General features: G+C 42.5%; 1 pseudogene; it reads left to right on the top strand.

Annotated features, from left to right (window-relative positions):
* LOC133800143 (probable aminotransferase TAT2) overlaps positions 1–22,162 on the top strand; it is a 123,068-nt pseudogene that overhangs the window by 1,249 nt on the left and 99,657 nt on the right.

Genomic DNA, 22,162 nt, shown 5'->3' with positions numbered 1-22,162 from the left:
ACATAAACAACTAGATAAGGGAAACACTTAGTAAGAACAACCTAACAAACATAACCACATAAACAGAGCAAGAACTTAACTAACTGTAACTAGTCAGATAATCAACCAAGAATAGGATTCTGATGAAACCGAATTCTAACATACAATTTAAGAACGTGCGAACATCCTGGAAAACTTATGGTTATTCCTCATAACCAAAATTTATATCCTGAAGGTACACCTGCATGCAAAAAATCCCAGAGCATACATACAGTCTTAACTGGTAACATACATACTTACTTACCTAGCCGTATCATAACATACATACTTACTTAGTCATTCGTATCATAACATACTTACTTACTCATTCGTATCTTAACATTCATATTTACTTAGGGTTCCGGAGGAACCTTCAACATAGCTTAACATATCTTAGCATAGCTTAAAATATCTTAGTACATCGTAACATATCTTACCATATCTTTGACGTGTGTAAACTAGTTACACCGGTTACCAAGACTCCTGGAAGAATTCAACATACTTTCTTAGTCATAGAGATTTGATTATGAAATTAACTTACTTACGTGTCACGGAGTTTAACCAGAGTCTTATGTCATGGGTGTTAAGCCAAACTTCTTACATATTATGGTGGCCAACCGACCTTATTCACATAGTCATTGGTGGCGAACCGGTTTCTCACTTAGTTCCCCGATGGCTAGCTGGAGTTCAAAGTTGTCACGGTAGCTAGCCAGACTGCTTACCTTAGTCATGAGCATGCAAACCCTCTACGACCACAGTCTTGAGTAAACCTTCTAAGACTAGTTCAAATTATTACCTTATAACTTAGTTATCTAAACTAGTCATTAACGTGTTGTAGCCAAACATATCATAAGTTGTCTTACCTGGATTCCTTAGCGCTTGCTTGTGGAAACCTTCTATCCAGAAGCATATAACACTGTAATGAAACAACACAGTGACTCAGATTAAACTATGGCATATTCTTATAGTTAATATTCCACGATAGCTACATTCAATAAAGTTCTCTTAGAGACTCTATACTGGCATTTATCTTATACACTTAGACCAGATTCCACTTTAAATAAATTTACGGTTTCCTGAGAAAAATCGTCCTTACCGGAACATGCTCTGTGTGCTGTGCATTTTAATATTCTATTTATAGAAGACTCTCTCAATCGTATTACACGTATTTTGGTTACTTATAAAAGAAGTTTTAAACAACTCTTAATCTTAGAAAACCACCCACTTTCTACTCAAGTATGGAGTTTATCGTTTTCCATTCTTTACCCAAACAAAATATCGCGTTTCGACCTTTTAAAATTTATTATCCATTAATGATAATACTTTTTGATTTACGGTTTTATAAAACCTAACTCCCATTTTTACCATCTTTAAATCCATAACCTAGGATCTCTATTACGTCACCTTTTAAAAGAAAGAGCAATTGGACCCTGAGTTTAGAAAATGGTAAAAAAAATGAATTCTCAATAACCTTAAACTAATTTAGGATTTGTTAGATATCCAATACTTTAGCTATTTTTTAAAACAACTTCATTTCCAATTCCGAACCTAACTTTTTCACTATTCATTTTAACGTGATAAAATCTCGCTTTTAATCTCATACTCAAGGTTAAGTTCTCTAACCTCAACCCTTTAAAACCCCGTTCAAGTATTATGAATCCTAATAATGGTAACTAGGCAAAAGCTCACCTCAAAAATTCAATTTAGGTTAGGAGAACTAACCTCCCAAAACTCATTTTTTTCTTAAGGTTTGAAATTACTATTTTTCCCTGTTTTTAGGTAACTTAGAAAAATTACTACTGTTAAACCATGACATATTTTACTCTAAAGTTTTACCAGGGCCTTAATATCTATCTTGAAAATTTTCTCACCAAGTTCAACATTTTTGGGAAGGTAAACCCATTAAACCATTTAAAGAAATCTGTGCAGTGCCTGCTGCCGAGAAGTTTTTCTCAGATTTTTAGGGTTCTTAGAAAAAATATTTCTCTTACATCATAGCCCAGTTTTTTTCTAAAATTTTACCAGGATATTTAATCATATCTAATTTAGTTTTTCTCAGAATTTCATAATTTTTAGGATAGGGGAACCCATTAAAAAATGTAAGACAATCTAGGTAGTGTTTGCTGCCCATAAATTTTGTTTTCAGATTATTAGGGCAAACTTTGAAAAACCATTACACTTTAACCATTTTGTATTTTCCTCTAATAATTTTATGTGATTCGTATACATATTTAAACTAACAGTTTACTAAATTTCATGGATTTTGGTTCAGTAAAACGTGTTCAATATTCAAAACAACCTGGGCAGTGCATGCCGCCCAGAAATTTTCCAGATTGCTTCAAGATGCCAAAAAGTTCATAACTTCGGTTTGAAAACACCTTTTCTTGATTTTTAAATGCCTAAACTCAAGTAATCATCTAGAACTATGCAAACATACAAATTATTTCCACAAACAGAGGTAGTAGGGTACGATCTGACCTATTGGAAGTCAGACCATGAAAACTTGGCAGCATGCATTTTTACACATTCTAGCAAAACTAAACACAACTAAAAAAACCCTAGCCACATGCATGCATGCAAATCAACCAAGATAACCTTCAAGCATAAAATAAACTCCAAAAACCAACAAAAAAACATATACAACAAGATCTATATCAACAATAAAAAATACTCAAGAACCAACCAAAAATCTACCTTTGATGGTTCTAGCTTGGAGATAAGGTTCCCTTAGCCTGTCAAACTTCCTCATTGTGTTCTATACACTCAAAACAAGCCCCAAGGTTCCACATGCAGATTTTTTTTAGAAAAATGAATGTTAGGGTAGAAGATGGAGATGAGTGGAACATTGCCAAAACTCTAAAAAATTTACCTTTGTTCTCACTAAAACATCAACAAGCTTCAAATCTTTGAGATCCTCCAAGAACCACCACTCTTGTACCCTAGAATACAAGATCCATGCCATGCATAGCCATTAGAATCACATGCATGCATAGTAAAACCCCTTAGGGTTTCGAGTTTGAAAGAAAAAGGGAAGGAAAGAATGTACTAGGTTCGAAACTTACTCTTGCCTAGTGTTCTCTTGAGTTTTCTTCCTTCCTTCAATGGAGAGTGAGAGAATTTTCTCCTTGGAGAGAAAAATGGAAGAAAATAGAGAGGGAAAAGGGAGAGCTTTGGTTTTGGGGAGAAGAGGAGAGAGCTATTTTTTTTGTTTTCTTGAATAAAAAAAAAAGAAGTTAAAAGAAATACTGATTGGATGTGTAAGAGGAATGATTGGAGGGTTAGCCAATGGGTGAGGTAGCCTCTTACTCTTCCTAGGATAGGTGTCATAGATACTTGAGTACACTAGGACATAGCCAAGCTGCCCATCACACCCTCTCTCCTCCTTTGGAAATGACTAAAATGCCATTGCCCTTTTTAACTCACTTTTAATGCACTCAAGGGCCCTTTGGTAATTTCACTCTCCAAATTTAACCAAAATTTTCCCTGTAATTTTTTTTAAATATCTCCAAGCTAAAATAAAATAAATGTGATCAAAAATAAAATTTGTCACATAACACATAATTTTGGTAATTTACTCAAATTAACCAAAATGCCTTAGAGGCTCGGGCAAGAATTTTCATTCTTAAACCCGGTAGATTAGAATTAAATCCTCAATAAAATTTTCTTAAAATTATTGGCTCAACTCCCAGTGCTAGACAAAATTAATATTTTTATGCCATAACATTTCCTATTTAATTAATCCGAGATTTTTACCCGATTAGGGTTTTTTACCCGGTCCACGACCAAATGTCTCAGTTTTCTAAAAAAAACCGCACTTACTACAGCATGGCTAACATTCAAACATCATAGCTTCTTGTAACATAAAATGTTCCCTTGACATAATACATAATACTTGAAATTAAAATACTCGAACTAGGGTTTACCCGGTGCCCTAAATGCGGGGTGTTACTGAAAGAGACTCGTTGAGATGAGGTTAAAATGAAGTTTTAGGAGCATTCCAGGTTTTCGGGATTAAAGTGTAGAAGTGACGGCAGCGTACAAGCTCTCTAAGTTTGAGAATTGAAGAAATTAAAGATAGGACACGTCCCATAAAACTCAGGCCACGACACTTTAATTGGAATTGATGTTACAGATTGCATGTTCTAGTCGGGTCGCTGCCCAGAAAAAGTAGGTCGTTGTCTGTTGTGTAGAAAAGTGAAGTTAGGAAGCTTCCTAGATTCTTCAGGGTGCGACCTGCGTGACCAGTTTTGCCTATATTCCCTGTTAGGCCACGACACGCAGAAATTCAGACTGCTGCCTGCGACGCTGTTTTTCAGATTTTTAATTAGATTTTAAATGTAATTTAAAGGGGACTATAAAAGATTTTTAGGGATAATTCGAGATTAAGTTTTTATTACGGTTTTTTGAGAGAAAAAGACTCAGAAATGGCTAGAGAGAAGACTACAACACTATTGTGTTGGGGTTTTATGCCCTAATTAAAACTCAATTTCTTTGTAATCTCTTTTTATTATCATTAAAAAAAATAGAAATCATTTTTTGACTTGGTCAATCACTTTGCTCACATGTTTTATTTTCATGATTTTTTGTTTAATATAAACTTCTATTAAATCCCAAGTATATAGCTAATCATATTTATAGTGACGTAATCATAGTGGAATATAAATATGATTTTATGTTCAAAATAAGTTAGTCCTAAGATTAGTCAGCGCACAAGATTTACACTGACTTGCCAATCTACGAAATGATCTACTTACACATTGCAGGGTTATGTTCTTTCCAGAACATTAGCAAAGTATATAAGATCGAATGAATTTATTACATCGAACTGGACCGATAGTGACAGTAGATAGGATAAGTAAACATACTGTTATTATCTATTCTAGTCATATCATATAGTTGACCATAGGTCAATTCAATCTCAATTATGAGTGGTTAGTATTCTAACTGATTGTATTATTTGAGTTCTTTGACTTGTTTGTTACCAGCTTACTCTGTGGACTAGCCCATACTTACATCTTGGGAACTCGGTAGTATAATTGAGTGGGAGTGTTAATCATGGATATGAACATCTATAGCTTCTGATGAAGAAGAGAAACGATGGTTTCCTTTTAGTTTGGTTCAAGGTGCTAAATGATAGAGATCTCATTTCAGTAATTAATATTAGTTTACTGAAATATCATTTACAATGAACTAAGTGGCGTATTGGGCTAACGGTCCAGCATGAATGAGAGTTTCAATCTCATCCTTCAGTTGTCGGCAAAACTTTGAGGGATCTCTCTTTGCCCTTTGATGCCTTAATGGCTCTGGTTTCTTTCCACGGAAGGTGATTAGAGTTTGCTAGAAAAATATGTTCCTGTGTATCTGTTAGGTTAGTGTAGGTGGCATAAATGGGCTTGAATTTTTCCCCGGATTTATTTTTATTTGTGTCGTTCTGGTCGCCCTCACCATTCTCTTTCCTCTTATTGTCTCCCGCTTAGTTATTCTGGGTAACATGTTGAGTCGCCGTTGCAATGCCTGTCACCGCTCTAGCAAGCAGAATAGGGGTCTTGCTAGTTCCCGCGACAGCAGATCGCGCCTCATCCAAGTTTATTCATTCCAGAGCTCGTGCCAAGAACTCATCTACACTTTTAATCCCTTTTCACTGGAGCTTCTGCCATAGATTGCCTCCCACCAGGATTCTTGTTCTCATTGCCATGAGAGCTATCATCAGCGTCTCTAGCTCGTGCTGTAACATTGGTGAATCTACTCATATATGCTTTCAAGGACTCACTAGGCTGTTGTTTTATGTTGGCCAATGAGTCAGCCTCTACGCGAGTTTCCTTTGAAGTTTGGAACGCTCTCTTGAACTCGAAAGGTAACTTCTTCCAAGAGCTTATCGAATGTTTTTTGTACTTTTTGAACCACTTTTTGGTAGGTCCGATAAAAGTCGTGGGAACATAATACATCTTAGGTCAAACCCAACATTGTGGGCCATCATCAATGTGTTGAACATCCCGAGGTGGTCTAATGGATCTGTGTTTCCATCAAATGTTGGCATGTTCAGCATCCTGAAGCCAATAGGATACGCAGCTACTGCAATGTTTGGGGCGAAAGGTTTGAGCTCCTCATCGGAATGCCAATCATCAATCCATTTTCCAGATAAGAGCTTCTTCATTTGCTCCTCCACCAAGGCCAGCCGTTCGAGGGTTGGATCTTTGGTCTCTAGGTTAGCTGGGAGTTGTACACCAGCTCTCATCCAATTGTACGTGTTTGATGGGTTTTTTCCCTCCAAGTTCGAGCTTGGTTAGGCAGGACATTCCCATTGTCGCGTACGATAGACAGACATTCCCTGTGTTGAGTATAACTCATATCATCATTTCGAGCTGGATACCTCATTTGTGAATTCAGATGATCACGCAGGTCGGGATGTGGATCGAAACGAGGACTTTGTGCTGAACTAAGATGATTCCTCAGATCGCTTGCAGACCTGCCTCCACGCTGGCTCCCCGTACAGTAACTTCCATTTGCGAAACTTACAGCTCGCGGCTGAGATCGAGGACCTAGATTATCATCACGTGCTCGTGGGACGTAAGTGCCTATTGACGGGGGAGGATTTCTCCTACTATTTCCACGAGCTAGAGCATTTCTTTGTGGGCGCGGTGGTGTAGGATGTCTAACCGACGATGGTGGATGTCTTATCAGTGAGGTTATCCTCGTTCCATCAGGACAGACTAAATTAACCACCAGGCACAGAGAATTCATTGTCATGCATCGATTGAGCAACCACCATGATGAACGTTGAATGAAACTTGTAAAAGATTAAGCACTAATCTCCTCTCAACGAAAGCACCAAACTATTGATGCAGTTTTTTTGCCAATAGTAGACTTAGAAATCTAATAAGAGCATTAATGCTTATTTGAAAACTGTAATGAACTTATATGAACCATTTTTTACACACACGATTTTACGTGGTTCAGTGGTAAAAATTCACCTAGTCCAGGAGACAATATTATTAATCTCTCACAATTTTTGCAGAGTTTCAGTATTACAAAAAGGCAGTCCCCTTTCTCGTCCATTATCTTTGATATTTATAGTGGAATTTCCTGGACAGGTTTGGGTAACCGTGTGCATAAATAAGGTATACATTTAATAAAGATAATTCCCATTTACATAGGGATACGATTTCCTAACAATAAATGTGCAATACAACCTGGACATTAATGAGAGTATAGAGTGCCTCCGAGTCTCTCTGTAACATCCCAAAATTACCTAATAAGGCTTAGGGCCATGATTAGGGGGCCGTGATGGCAATATATGGAATTACGTGTTTAATTGCTATATTAATTGTTAATATGTGAATTATGTGATAATATGATTAAATGCGCATATTTAGGGATATTAAATATGCATGTGGGCCCACTTCTTATTAGAAAGGCGAATTGGTAATTTGGCCCGTTGCAGGCATAAATGTGTATTTATGTGCATATATGTGATTTATATGAGAGACCACATTATTATGTGGGTTTATTTGGGTTACTCGGCATGAGGCGATCCTAGGGAGCAAGTTAGCGGAAAAGTCACAACGGGACCCGATACCAGACTCGGGGCAAGTCAAGGAGTATTTTGGGTATTAGATATTTAATTGGTTATCGGGTTAAGAAAATAAATAATTGGAGATATATTTGAAGTTAGAGAGTTTAGGAGGGAATATTGAGAAAATTTACCATTTTTCCCTCGGGGACGTTTTTGGTACCCCGAGCCTAAGCCTTGGGATTAACTTAAGTGACTTAAGTTAGAAAAGACAAAATATAGAAACACTTACAACTCTGCCTAAACCGACCCTCCCTCTTCCTTCACTTTTTCTCTTAAGCTTTCCTAAGCTAACCTTTGAACTAAGGAGAATTTTGGGCTAGAAACACAAGGATTGGAGCTAAAATCTTGGGGATTAACTCAGTACCAATTTGGTGGATTCAATATTCAGTAGAGGTAAGCTTTAAACTAAGGTTTTAGCATTTAAATTCTGGAATTGTTGGCTGTTTTGAGGTGTTCTTGAGCCTTTGAGTTTCAAAGATTGAATTGGAGTTTTGATGACGATTTAAGCTAGTTTTCGGTTGGGTTTTGTTGTTGGGAACATATTAGAGTTGTTGTATTGATTTATTTGTGTTGTTCAGATGATTTTGGGTTAAATTGGATAGAATTTAGCTGCTGAAATGGAGGTTATTTTTGGGTTTGAGGGGCCAAGTCACAACTTTGTTCTTGACAAGTCATGACTTAGCTTGAACCAGGCACCTTGAGAGGCCTCTACCTGAGGGGCGCGCCGCGATTTGATAGGCCAAGTCCCAGCCCGTGCCTCTGGACAGAGAGGGAGGAAAGGCTGGTCAGGGGGTGCGCCGCGACCCAGAGGGGGGCAAGTCGCAGCCTGCTTGGGAAGATTTTCCTTGGGGAGTTTGTTTTACAATGGAACTTTTTCCTTAGGGCTTGGGATTGTTTCCACTGCCCGGTTTGGTGGAACCCGAGGCCCCGGAGGCTAGGACTTGGTCTGGAAGCCTTTGATCACTCGATATTAATAGAATCCTATTTTATGGTTGTGACTTAGGGTATCGCTAAGGGCTCATAACCGGGATCGTGCTCGAGGGTCGTTCTTATTTACGCTTGCTTAGACCTAAGGTAAGAAAACTGCACCCAGAACGTGTTGTATATGATTAGGGCTTGCCCCGTCTATTGTATATTAATATGATTAGGCCTTGGGCCCCAAGATTGGTATGTTAGGCTATTGTTCTAAGTCCTTGTTGATAAATGCTTAAGTGCTTATATTCGTTACATGAATTCTATGGTTAGGGCATGTGGCCCCGTTATGTGAATATGTTTAGTATTATGGAAATGGTTATCCAATGGCATTATATGATTAGCATGAATATGTGCTTCATTTGTCTGGATGTGCCTATCCACATCTATTTCTTATAAGTAAGGTATGCAATCCTGGATCAAGGCTTGACTTATGAGTCAAGGACGGAAATAGCGCGTTATACACTGGTCAAAAGGCATTGGCCTAAACCAGTAACGTACTATTACGTTGATTGACTCTAAGGTCGAAGATGAACCACGGGGGTTGGGCTAGCTCTATGGATAGTGAGACAGAGATAAGGGCGAGGCCCCAAGTGACTCTATGTTCACGTAGTAGGGCATAGGCCCGAGAATTGGCATAAAAGCCAACTGAATAGAGCCGCAGCCCCAGGTTGATCCAATGATCATGTGATTGAACTTAAATGATATTGGCTATGAATTAATGTTTCTAATTTTTATTGAATAGTTAATTTAAAGTTTATATTCTTTGTTGATGCACGTTATGTTTTCTCGCTGAGCCTTGGCTCACAGGTGCTTTGTGGTGCAGGTAAGGGAAATGGAAAGCTTGACCAGCCATGAGTTGGAGAACTTCAGTGGTGGCGTGTACATATACGGCTGCTCGACCATCACGACCAGAGTTATCTCAGAGGAACTAGGGTTATAACCTTGTTTTACCGTTTAGGCTGGCTGATGTAACTTTTGATATGTATCTACCCTTTTCTATAGTTGAGTTGTAATATTTTGGGATTCCATGTTATATAAAACTTTTGAATAGAAGTCAATGGTTCTTTGACCAAAATTTTTAACCCTAACCCTTGTCACTAACCTTAGTTACACGTTTTAAGCCAAATTACCTGATTAGCAGGCCTGACATAATTTTAAGTACACAGTGTAACAGTCCTGGATTAGGAAGGCGTTACAACTTGGTATCAGAGCAGCCAAAGTTTAAGGGTTCTTGAAGACTGGCCAGGCATGTACACTCACCACTAAAGACAATCTCGAGTCAGATTTTGGTAACTGTTATATGTTTATATGTTTAAATGCTTAAACATTATATGAATGCCTTATCTGCATGCCTTTTTAGGAAGCATGAGATTATTTGATAGGGCCTGGCCCTTGACTGTTGCATGAATGTTAAAGAACGTGCTTATTATCATTGCTACTGCTTGTGGATGCAAGGGAACCACTTATTAGTGCTATTATTTGTATATAGGCCAGGGGAAAATGTTTATTAGCATTGTTATTACTGGCAGGAATTAAAGAACATGCTTATTAGCTATGTTCGACTTATGAAAAATACTTGGATATGCCTATGTGTCTTGTTTTTGCTATTGAATATCAGGAGGTGCTTATTAGTACTATGAATGAATGTATTTATTGTGTTATGACATGCTTATTAGCATTGCATATGTATGTTATCTGATGATCTTGGACCGTCAGGCGGCAAGTGGTATAGTTATGACTTACCTAATGGTCGATTTAATCTCTGTAGGGTGGATAGATTGTCAGAATGAACCCTCAAAGGTCAGAGAGACTAGCTAGCCAAGAGTTACAGGCCAGTGAAGGGAATAATCAGGGCCAAGCCCCACCTCCAGCTTCAGAGAGTTGGCACCAAGTGCTTGCTGATATGCAAGCCAGGTTAGAGAGGCAGGAAGAAAAGATATGCCTTTTAAGGCAGCAGCAGGTTCCAGCAGGGAACCTACAGGCCGCGGTGCCAGCAGTGGAACAACCTGAGGTATCAGCAGTTGTACAGCCTCAGACAGGGGGAGATAGGTAGGAATCCCTATATGAGAGATTCAGGAAGCAACACCCTCCAGTTTTTTAGGGTGGTTCTGATCCACTGAAGGCTGAGCAGTGGATGACCATGATAACCACTATCCTGGACTTTATGAGGGTAGGTGGTAGTGAGAGAGTGGCCTGCGCCATTTATATGTTTCGGGAGGATGCCCGAATATGGTGGGAGGTGGTATCTCAGACCAGAGTAGTTGCCACCATGGAGTGGGAAAAATTCAGAACCTTATTCAACGAGAATTACTACAATGACGCAGTTAAGGCTACAAAGGCTGAGGAGTTCAGCAGGTTACTTCAGGGTAACATGTCAGTGACCGATTATGCCCTAAAATTCGATAGATTGGCAAATTTTTCTGGGGATCTGGTGCCCATTGATGGGACCAGAAGAGAGAGATTTCTACAGGGGCTACAGCCTATGATAGCCCAGGATGTTCGCATTACTATTGTGCCAGGAGTGACTACTTATGCACAAGCTGTGGAGAAGGCGCTTATAGCTGAGAGCATTGAGAACAGGATCTGGCGTGATAATGCAGTCAGAAGAGATTCTAGGAGGCCAGGACCTCCATTTCCAGGTTTTGGTAGGGGCAGAGGCCCCAGTGATTAGAAAAGGAAGACCCCAGACACAGTTTCAGTTCCAGAGCCAGATAGGAGGCCACGGGGTATACAGATGGGCCGCCATAGTGGCAGTGAGACATGGAGGGCATTCCCAGAGTGTCCTAGGTGTAGGAGGTGCCATGTTGGGGAATGTCGGGCAAAGGCCTGTTTTGTTTGTGGCAATACGGGGCACCTGAAGAAGGATTGCCCGAGAGCCAGAAAGGAGGAGCCAAAGAAGGTTGACAGCCTGACGCCATCTCGGGTGTTCACCTTGATCCAGACAGAGGCCAAGGCTAGTCCCTTGATGGTTATAGGTCAGCTTTCTAGTGCTGGGACCTTTTACACTGTTCTTATTGATTCGGGTGCTACGCACTCCTTTGTTGCTAGTAGGATTATAGATGGGTTGTGTAGACCTTGTGATTTCTTTTCTGTGGGGTTTGGTACGATATTGCCTACTGGAGAGCTAGTGGTATCCAGAAGATGGATTAGGTCACTACCAGTTACAATGGATGGCAGGGAATTGTCAGTTGACTTAGTGGAGTTAGAGATGACTGATTTTGACATAATTCTTGGTATGGATTGGCTAGAGAAGTATGGGGCATCGATAGATTGTAAGAATAAGATGGTAACTTTTGAGCCAGAGGGTGAGGACCCATTTTTTTTTGTTGGCATTGTGCATGGACCCCGTATACCTATGATACCAGTACTTAGAGCTAGAGACCTGTTGCAGGGAGGATGCGTAGGGTTTTTTGCTAGTGTGGTGGATACCACACAGGTCGTGCCAGTGGGATTAGAATAGACTCGGTTAGTCTGTGAGTTTCTGGATGTGTTTCCAGAGGACTTGCCAGGGTTACCTCCACACAGGGAGATTGAGTTTGTGATTGAATTGGCGCCAGGGACAGAGCCAGTATCTAGGGCACCTTACAGGATGGCTCCAGCAAAGCTGAAGGAACTGAAGGTTCAACTACAGGAGTTACTGGACTTGGGTTTTATCAGGCCCAGTTTCTTGCCATGGGGCACACCGATTCTCTTTGTAAAGAAGAAAGACGGTTCTCTGAGGGTGTGCGTCGATTACAGAGAACTGAATAAGTTGACTATCAAGAACAGATATCCTCTGCCAAGGATTGATGATTTATTTGACCAGTTACAGGGTAGAACGGTATTCTCTAAGATAGATCTTCGATCTGGTTATCACCAGCTGAGGATCAAGGAGGAAGATATACCGAACACAGCTTTCCGCACCAGGTACGAGCATTATGAGTTTTTGGTGATGTCATTTGGATTGACTAATGCCCCGACAACATTTATGGATCTGATGAACAGAGTGTTCAAGGACTATCTGGATTAGTTTGTGATCATCTTCATCAACGATATATTGATATACTCTCCGACGGAGACAAAGCACAAGCATCACCTCAGGTTGGTATTACAGAGGTTGAGGGAGCACATGCTATATGCAAAGTTCAAGAAGTGCGAGATTTGTTTGCCACAGGTGACTTTCTTGGGTCACATAGTCTATAAAGATGGTATTAAGGTGGATCTAGCGAAGATTGAAGCGGTCAGAGATTGACCAAGACCGAAGAACACTTCAGAGATCAGAAGTTTCTTGGGTGGGTTATTATAGGCGCTTTGTGGAAGGGTTCTCCAAGGTTGCATCATCATTGACAGAGCTGACATGCAAGAATCAGAAACTTGTTTGGTCGGACAAGTGTGAAGACAGTTTTCAGAAGCTCAAGAAGAGTTTGATCACCGCACCAGTTTTGAGCCTTCCTACAGATTGAGATAAGTTTGCGGTTTACTGTGATACTTCGAGGCAGGGTCTAGGTTGTGTACTTATGCAGACAGGAAAGGTGATTGCCTATGCATCATGCAAGTTGAAGGATTATGAGCAGAGATACCCCACACATGATTTAGAGTTGGCACCAGTAGTTTTTGTACTTAAGGTGTGGCGACACTACCTGTATGGTGAGAAGTGTGAGATATACACTGATCACAAGAGCCTGAAGTACTTTGTCACTCAGAAGGATCTGAACATGAGGCAGAGACGTTAGTTGGAGCTGGTAAAGGATTATGATTGTGAGATCCTCTATCACCCTAGGAAGGCCAACATGGTAGTAGATGCCTTGAGTCGGAAGGTGCCGGGACAGTTTTATAGTGCTAGACAGAAATCAAGGAAGTTTGCTAACGAGATGACTCGAGCGGGGATAGAGTTAGTGGTGGGCCGGTTGGCCAATATCACTTTACAGTCTACTCTCTTGGAGAGAATCAAGCAGAGATAGTTAGATGATCCATAGCTGGGGCAGGTTCGAGAAGATGTCCTAGCTGGAGTAGCTAAGGACTATTCGATGTCGAGTATGGGTTTACTAAGGTATAAGGGTCGGATTTGTGTTCAGATAGACACCAAGATCAGATGAGAGATTCAGGATGAATCTCACACCACCCCATATTCTCTTCATCCAGGCACCACAAAGATGTACCAAGACCTGAGAGTTTTATATTGGTGGCCTGGGATGAAGAAGGATGTGATAGAGTATGTAGCGAGGTGCCTGACCTCTCAGCAGGTCAAGGATGAGCATCAGAGGCCGACGAGACTATTACAGCCTCTAGATATCCTAGAGTGGAAGTGGGAAGATATCACGATGGATTTCGTGGTAGGCTTGCCCAGGACAGTGGGCTAGCACGATTCTATTTGGATCATTGTGGATCGGTACACGAAATCAGCTCATTTTCTACCAGTGAGGATGAATTACACAGTTGACCAGTATGCAGATCTCTATGTGAGAGAGATAATTCGCCTTCATGGGACGCTAAGGTCTATTGTGTCTAATAGGGACCTTATCTTTACTTCCAAGTTTTGGGGGAGTTTGCAGAGGGCGATGGGTACGCAGCTGAAGTTTAGCACAACTTATCATCCTCAGACCGATGGTCAGTTTGAGAGGACTATCCAGATACTTGAGGACATGCTGAGAGCATGTGTGTTGGACTTTGAAGGGTCCTGGAGTAAGCATTTGCCTCTGATAGAATTTTCATATAACAACAGTTATCAGTCTACCATTGGAGTGGCACCTTATGAGATGCTATATGGTAGGAAGTGCAGATCGCCCATTCTCTGGGATAAGATGGGTGAGAGGAAATATTTAGGTCCGGTTGCAGTCCAGAGGACCACTAAGGCTATCGAGAATATTAGAGCTCGGATGCTCGCTTCTCATAGTAGGCAGAAGAGTTATTCTGACTTGAGGTGGAGGAACGTAGAGTTCCATTTGGGAGACTATGTCTTCCTTAGGGTTTCACCTCTAAGAGGGGTGAGGAGGTTCGGCAAGATGGGCAAGTTGAGCCCTAGGTTTGTGGGACCGTTTGAGATCCTAGAGAGGATCGGGCAAGTGGCCTACAGGTTGGCCTTACCCCCTGCACTGTCTAGCGTGCATAATGTATTCCATATTTCCATGTTGAGCAAGTATGTGTCAGATGGAACTCATGTATTGAGTTATGAGGATTTGGAATTGGAGGCAAACTTGTCTTATGAAGAACAACCAGTTTAGATTCTTGACAAGAAGGACAAGGTCCTGAGAAATAAGACTATACCTTTGGTAAAGGTATTATGGAGGAACAGCAGGGTCGAGGAAGCGGCCTGGGAGCTGGAGGCTGATATGCGAACTCAGTTTCCCGAGTTGTTCAGGTAAAATTTCGAGGATGAAATTTCTGTAAGGAGGGGATAGTTGTAACGTCCAAAATTACCTAAAAAGGCTTAGACCCTTGATTAGGGGGCCAGGATGGCAATATATGGAATTACGTGTTTAATTGCTATATTAATTTTTAATATGTGAATTATGTGATAATATGATTAAATGCGCATATTTAGCGATATTAAATATGCATGTGGGCCCACTTCTTATTAGAAGGGTGATTTGGTAATTTGGCCCGTTGTGGGCATAAATGTGTATTTATGTGCATATATGTGATATATGTGAGAGACCACTTTATTTTGTGGGTTTATTTTGGTTACTCAGCACAAGGCGATCCTAGGGAGCAAGTTAGCGAGAAAGTCACAACTGGGACCTGATACCCGACTCGGGGCGAGTTAAGGGGTATTTTGGGTTGTTTATCCAAAAAATAGTTGTGGATGACGCGGCAAGAATTTTCAACATGTGGCAGAGATGTTGCTCGCCTATCAACCAGATATACTCCCATATGTGGGGTTCAAGTTTTGTATACGACTAGCCTGGTCGTATACTCCATTTATTTACGTATAAATTTGTATAGTTGTAATGATTGCTGAGAATATCTCTTCATTATAACCTGAATATCCATTTATTAAGGAAAGATATGATTAATTGACTCATGTAATCCTCCTTGAGCCTGTAATTATACAAGAAATAGCTCAAGGGGGGATCTTTTGATCTTTTTCTGAATTGTATTGCTATTATCCATCGTCTGTATTATTTCTCCTTCTAAGGTCTGTGAAACTCATGAACCCTAGTTCTTTGATCACACCTTTGAAGCTCAATATTAATAATAGTATCAAGTGGACGTAGGTCATTACCAATCACTGGGGCCGAACCACTATAATTCTTGGTGTTATTTACTTTCCATTAGATTGTATTCTCAAGCATCGTACTAATTTCCTGTCGTATACTTGACTCTGTGTCGTTGGCTAATTTGAGGGTCAACATTCTGGTGCTTTCATTGAGAGCTTGTGAAAGAATCTAATGGAAAAAACTTCCAAGAAGACCGGACAGGCTGCTGCCATTGCATCATCCCAGCCTCCTCCCCCAAATGTGGCTGAAGACGAACCTCATTTGGAGTTTGATGAGGAGGAGTTAGATTCTGAAACCTTGAAGGCAATGCTAGGGGTGTTGCAAGATGAGTTGGCCAATCTGAGGGCCAATCAAGAGAATGTTGCCGAGATAATGGCATCGCAGCAAAGAGAAATAGAGCGCCAACATTAGGAGCTGAGTGAGCGGCAGGCTAAGATGGACCGTCGACAGAGGGATGCTATGGCCGCCCTTGAAGCATCCATCCAGCTGGCTAGGAATCAGGCTGCGCTAGCCTCCCAGCCAGATCAGCCACCAAACGGGCCACCTCAAAGGGGTCCCAATCCTAGTCCTTTGCTCCAGCCAGTAAGTCCTCAGAGGCCGGAGCAACCACCTATGGCTCAGGATGATGTCCCACCTAGGGATCTTGAGCAGCAGCCTCCGTCTCAGGCTGGTCGAGGCAATCCCCCGCGCCCGAGGCAGAATAGGGCCGAGCAACCGCCCCGCAGCCCTAGACGCCCAGGGGATGAAGAGCCGCATCCATCAAGCAGGGGGCAACGTCCTTCTGCCAATAGTAGGAACTCAGAGACAGGCTCTACGGTCAGGGGCCCCCCATGGCATAACAATGCACGGGGACCCACCGACTAGCGCAGGCCTCCCCCTAACGCTCGGGAAATGCCAGCCCAAGGAGGCAACAGAGGGAATAGTAGATCGCAGCATAGCCAGCCACAATTTAGAGATGGCCACGGCTACAATGAAGCCGACTCTGGCAGAGGAAATGTTGGTCGGAGGAACGAAGAGAAAGGTGGAGGCAGGAGCCCCCCACCTAGAGAAGACCGACCTGCAGGTCATAACGCTGGGGGGCAGCCCAGGCAGAATAACGTCTTTAGTCAGCTCGGAGCTAGTGAGCAGCGGCGAAGAGACGATGATTTGAGGGATGTACTTAACGACCACCGAGAAAGGCACGATGAGTACATTCCCCCAGCACCAGAGGCCCCAACAATCCCAGAAGTTGTTCAGGCTCAAATCGATGCCCTGAACTAGGCTGTGCAGGGGACGAACATCCCTCATTGAGTATGATCGGAGGAGAGGCACCCCTTTCGTACAGAGGATTACTGCAGCAGAAACTCCTAGTAAGTTCAAGATGCCAACACTGCCAAATTTCGACGGGTATGGAGACCCAGTATCTCATGTCAACAAGTTTGAGATACAAATGGACATTCAGAAAGTCTCTGAAGACGCTCGCTACAGGATCTTCCCAGCAACACTTTCTGATGCCGCCCAGGAGTGGTTCTTTAAGTTCCCTCCTGCGAGTATAGTATCCTGGGAGATGTTCGTGAATGACTTTTACGGACAGTTCTATGTGGGGCGTGTGCACCCCATTGAGGCTAACCAACTGGTCGAGATACGCCAGAAAGAGGGGGAGCCCTTGAAGGAATACGTTCAGCGCTTCATGCGAGCTGGAGCTGGAGCCAAGACTGTGGGCAATGAAGGTAAGATGATGGCCCTAACTGCTGGGGTTAGACGCCATTCACCCCTCTGGAGCAGCCTCAGAAAGCATGGGGTTAAAAGTACCCAGGAGTTCTTAGATCGAGCTGATTAGTACATCAAGCTCGAGGACACGATTGCCAACGAAGGGAAATTGCCAGCAAAAGACAAGGGGCCCAAGGAAGAACCCGCCAAAGCCGCCAACGGGTCGAAGCCCAATGGCAACGGCAAAGGAAACGGGAATGGCAATGGTAAGAATGGTGGAAAGCGGGCGCACAACGAACCCTCGACCTCCGAGTATAAGCGCCTCAAGGGCAATCGTTACAAGCTGAGATTCACCAACTACACCGACCTCGTCGAATCTCGAGCAGAAGTGTATCAGGCTACGAGCTCCAGCGTGCCCTACAAACGACCTGCACCTATAAGGAAAGATATCTCCAAGAGAGATGCAACAAAGTTCTATCATTTTCACAACGACTACGGGCACGACACTAATGAATGCAACTAGCTGAAGGATGAAATTGAGTTCCTGATAAGGCAGGAACATTTAAGAAGATTTTTACGAGCCGCAGGAGGTTCTCAGCAAGAGGCTCAAGGTGGCAACGAGTCAGTGCCTGCACGCCAACGCTCGCCACCTTTACAGCCAGCTCCCGTGGAAGGTACCCTACTCACCATTTGCAGAGGCACACATCTTGCAGGAGATAGTGGAAAAGCAAGGGAACGATATGCTCGAACCCTGGGCCACGACCAGGACATCGAGATGATGAGTATTGAGGATCGAGCACCAAAAAAGGCTCGAACAGAGGAGGAACTGATCACCTTCTCTAACGATAATGCCCAACACGTGTGATTCCCCCACTTTGATCTGCTGGTCATGGACGTATAGATCGCAAACATGATGGTGAAAAGGGTGTTGGTCGATACAGGAAGTTCGGTCAACATCCTATACAAGTATTCGCTGGAAAGGATGAAGTTGTCCGTAAAAGACCTGGAACCATGCAACCAAACCATTTATGGTTTTTCTAGAGAAAGGCTCACCCCGACAAGGTCGGTTAGACTCCCAGTCACAGCAGGCACTACACCTGCTAATAGGACATTACTCACTACTTTTATAGTAGTTGATTGTCCTTTGGCATACAACGCTGTGATAATCTTGGTCGACCTACGAGCCGTTACCTCTATATGGCACTTCGATATGAAATTCCCAACGGACGCAGGGGTAGGATGCGTGTTGGGAAACCAGAGGGAAGCGAGGGAGTGCTACAACGCCTCGATCACCAAGGCAAAGAAGGGTGTATCGAGAGATGCCACCGGAAAGGAATTGCAAATGGAAACTGATGTTCAGGCCTGCTCGGGTGATAATCTCACCAAATAGGGAATTGCCCAAAGTGAAGATAGGGACTTAGATCCTCGCTTTGGGAATTTTGAAGAAGAAGTGGGACCCATCGAGGACCTTGAATAGGTCCAACTCGAGGAAAATCCGGCCAGAGTTGTGAAAGTCGGTAAAAACTTAGAGACAACAACAAAACAAGCACTGGTGGAGTTCTTAAGGAGGAACCAGGAGGTCTTCGCCTGGTCGCATAAAGACATGGTCGAGATAGATCCTGCAGTCATCAGCCATGTCCTAAACATCGACAAAAGCTTTCCACCAGTGCAACAAAAAAGAAGGCTGCTCGACAAAGATAGATCAAAGGCCTTGAAAGAGGAAGTCGAGAAACTGAAGGAGAATGGGTTCATCAGGGTGGCGTTTTAACCATCGTGGGTCTCTAATCCCGTACTAGTGCCCAAGCTGAATGGCAAGTGGCGTACGTGCGTGGATTTTACAGACCTAAATAAAGCCTACCCCAAAGATTGTTTCCCACTCCCGAGGATCGACCAGCTAGTCGATGCCACTGCAGGGCATGAGATCCTCTCATTCATGGATGCTTACTCTGGGTATAATCAAATTAGTATGCATCCCCCTGATGAGGATCACACTAGCTTTCGGACTGATACAGGGCTCTACTATTATAAAGTGATGCCCTTCGGTTGAAAAACACTGGTGCGACTTACCAGAGACTCGTCAACCACATGTTCAAGGAGCTGATCGGCACAAACATGGAGGTATATGTCGACGACATGCTGGTTAAGTCAAAGAAAGCAGAAGGGCATGAAAGGGATTTGCAGGAATGCTTCAATGTCCTGAATAAATATCAGATGAAGTTAAATCCCCTTAAATGGTCATTCGAAGTAGGATCAGGGAAGTTCTTGGGATTTTTAGTTAACTCAAGAGGAATTGAAGCTAATCCTGAGAAAATTAAAGCCCTGATTGAGATGAAATCACCAGTAAAGATTAAAGATTTCCAAAGCCTGACCGGGAGGATTGCTGCCCTCAGTAGATTCATTTTGAAATCGATAGACAAGTGTGTCCCATTTTTCAATCTACTAAGAGGCAATAAGAAATTTGAATGGACAGATGAGTGCGAACAGGCCTTTCAACCACTAAAATCACATATGGCGCAACCACCCATCCTGTCAAAGTTGGTCGATAAAGAAACTTTGTTCATCTACCTGGCAATCACGGAATACGCTGCTAGTGCTGTTCTGGTAAGAGAATAAGAAGGCGTGCAGAAGGATGTCTACTACGTGAGCAAAAGGCTGATTGGAGCAGAACAGTGATACCCGCCCATCGAGAAGCTAGCCTATTGCTTAGTTTTGGCCTCTAGAAAACTGCGGCCTTACTTCCAAGTTCATCCAATTATGGTCTTGACCGACCTGCCTCTTCGACAAGTACTGCAAAAGCTGGAGGCTGCAGGAAGATTGCTAAAGTGGGCAGTCGAACTCGGGCAGTTTGACATATCTTACTTGTCGCAAACAGTGATAAAAGGACAAGCCTTGGTTGACTTCATCGCAGAATTCACAGAACTTACGAATGGCGAACAGACTGAAGAGCCCAATGAGCCTGAGTCTCAAATCCAAGCACCCTCGTGGAAATTTTTCACAGACGGTTCATCCAACGAATCCCACGCATGAGCAGGAGTGATATTGATAACACTGGAAGGGCATCGATTTCACTGTGCAATCAGATTTGACTTCACTACTTCTAACAATGAGGCTGAATATGAAGCACTACTCGCTGGATTACGGTTAGCCAAGGATATAAACATAAAAGTGCTTGACATCTATAGTGATTATCATCTGGTGGTGAATAAGGTCCTGGGAGAGTACCATGCGCGAGGTTTGAAGATGGTTGCCTATCTGAACAAAACGAAGGATCTGTTAGCCTAGTTCGATAGATACAATCTCCAGCAGGTACCTCGCGATCAGAATTCCAACGCGGACGCTTTGGCAAAATTGGCAAGTGCGAAGGATGCTGATACGCTGAACATAGTGCCAATCGAACGACTATCAGTACCAAGCATCCAAGTAGCAGAAACCACTCTGGTTATCCAGATGGCAGATACGTGGATGGCACCATATGTAGAGTATCTGTCAAGCAGCGTGCTACCAGCGGATAGAAACAAAGCCAAGACCCTTCAGCGACAAGCTGCTAGGTATATCCTGGTCGATGGAATCCTGTACTAAAGGGGATACTCACTGCCACTCCTCAGATGTATTACAAAGGAGAAAGCCAAAGAGTTGATGAAAGAGGTACACGAAGGTTTTTGCGGGGACCACGCTGGGGGGCAAAGTTTGTCAAAAAAGATCCCAAGGCAAGGGTATTTCTAGCCAACCATGAATGAAGACTCAATGGAGTTTGTACGGAGATGTGACAAGTGTCAGAGATTTTCCAAAATCCCACGAGCAGCCCCCAACGAGTTAAAACAAATGCAGAGTTCATGGCCCTTCGCAGTTTGGGGAATAGATCTAATCGGATCTTTGCCTACAGGGAAAGGTGGTGTAAAGTATGCAGTGGTTGTCGTCGATTACTTCACCAAATGGGCCATAACGACCAAGAAAGTGCTTGACTTCATAGTCAAGAACATCGTTTGTCGATATGGATTGCCAAGAAAAATCATCTCGGATAACGACACCCAATTTGACAGTGATCTATTCACGGACTTCTGGAAACGGCATGGTATTATCAAAAGCTTTTCTTTAGTCGCTCATCCCCAAGCAAATGGGCAGGTCGAAGTAGTTAATAAAACGCTGAAGGATACACTGAAGAAGAGGCTAAAAGAAGCTAAGGGAGCATGGCTAGGGCAGTTGCCTGAAGTTCTTTGGTCATATAAGACTTCCCACCGAACAGCAACAGGTCATACCCCGTTTTCCTTGGCATACGGGTATGAAGATATGTTGCTTGTCGAGTTGGATCCACCCTTGCACCGTAGATTAACATACGACCAAGACTCTAATAGCCAACTATTGATGGAATCCCTGGACTCAATCGATGAGAAGCGTGAACAAGCCCAACTCTGAGTAGCTGCGTACCAGCAGAAGGTCGCTCGGTATTTCAACTCTAAAGTGGGAGAAAGAAAATTCAATATTGGAGATCTTGTACTCCGAAGAGTTTTTCTAAACACCTGCGACCAAGCTGCTGGAGTACTCGGGCCTAATTGGGAAGGGTCATACCAGATCGATGAGGTCCTTCACCCAGGCACTTATAAACTTGCATGCTTAAACAGAGATCTCGTTCCTCACTATTGGAATGGAGAACATCTGCACAAGTATTAACAATGAACAATTCTTCTTAAAGAATTGGCTTGTATTAATTTTA

This window comes from Humulus lupulus, chromosome 9 (genome assembly GCF_963169125.1).
Source record: "Humulus lupulus chromosome 9, drHumLupu1.1, whole genome shotgun sequence".
Classification (NCBI taxonomy): domain Eukaryota; kingdom Viridiplantae; phylum Streptophyta; class Magnoliopsida; order Rosales; family Cannabaceae; genus Humulus; species Humulus lupulus.
This window is presented reverse-complemented; position numbering and strand designations above follow the sequence as displayed.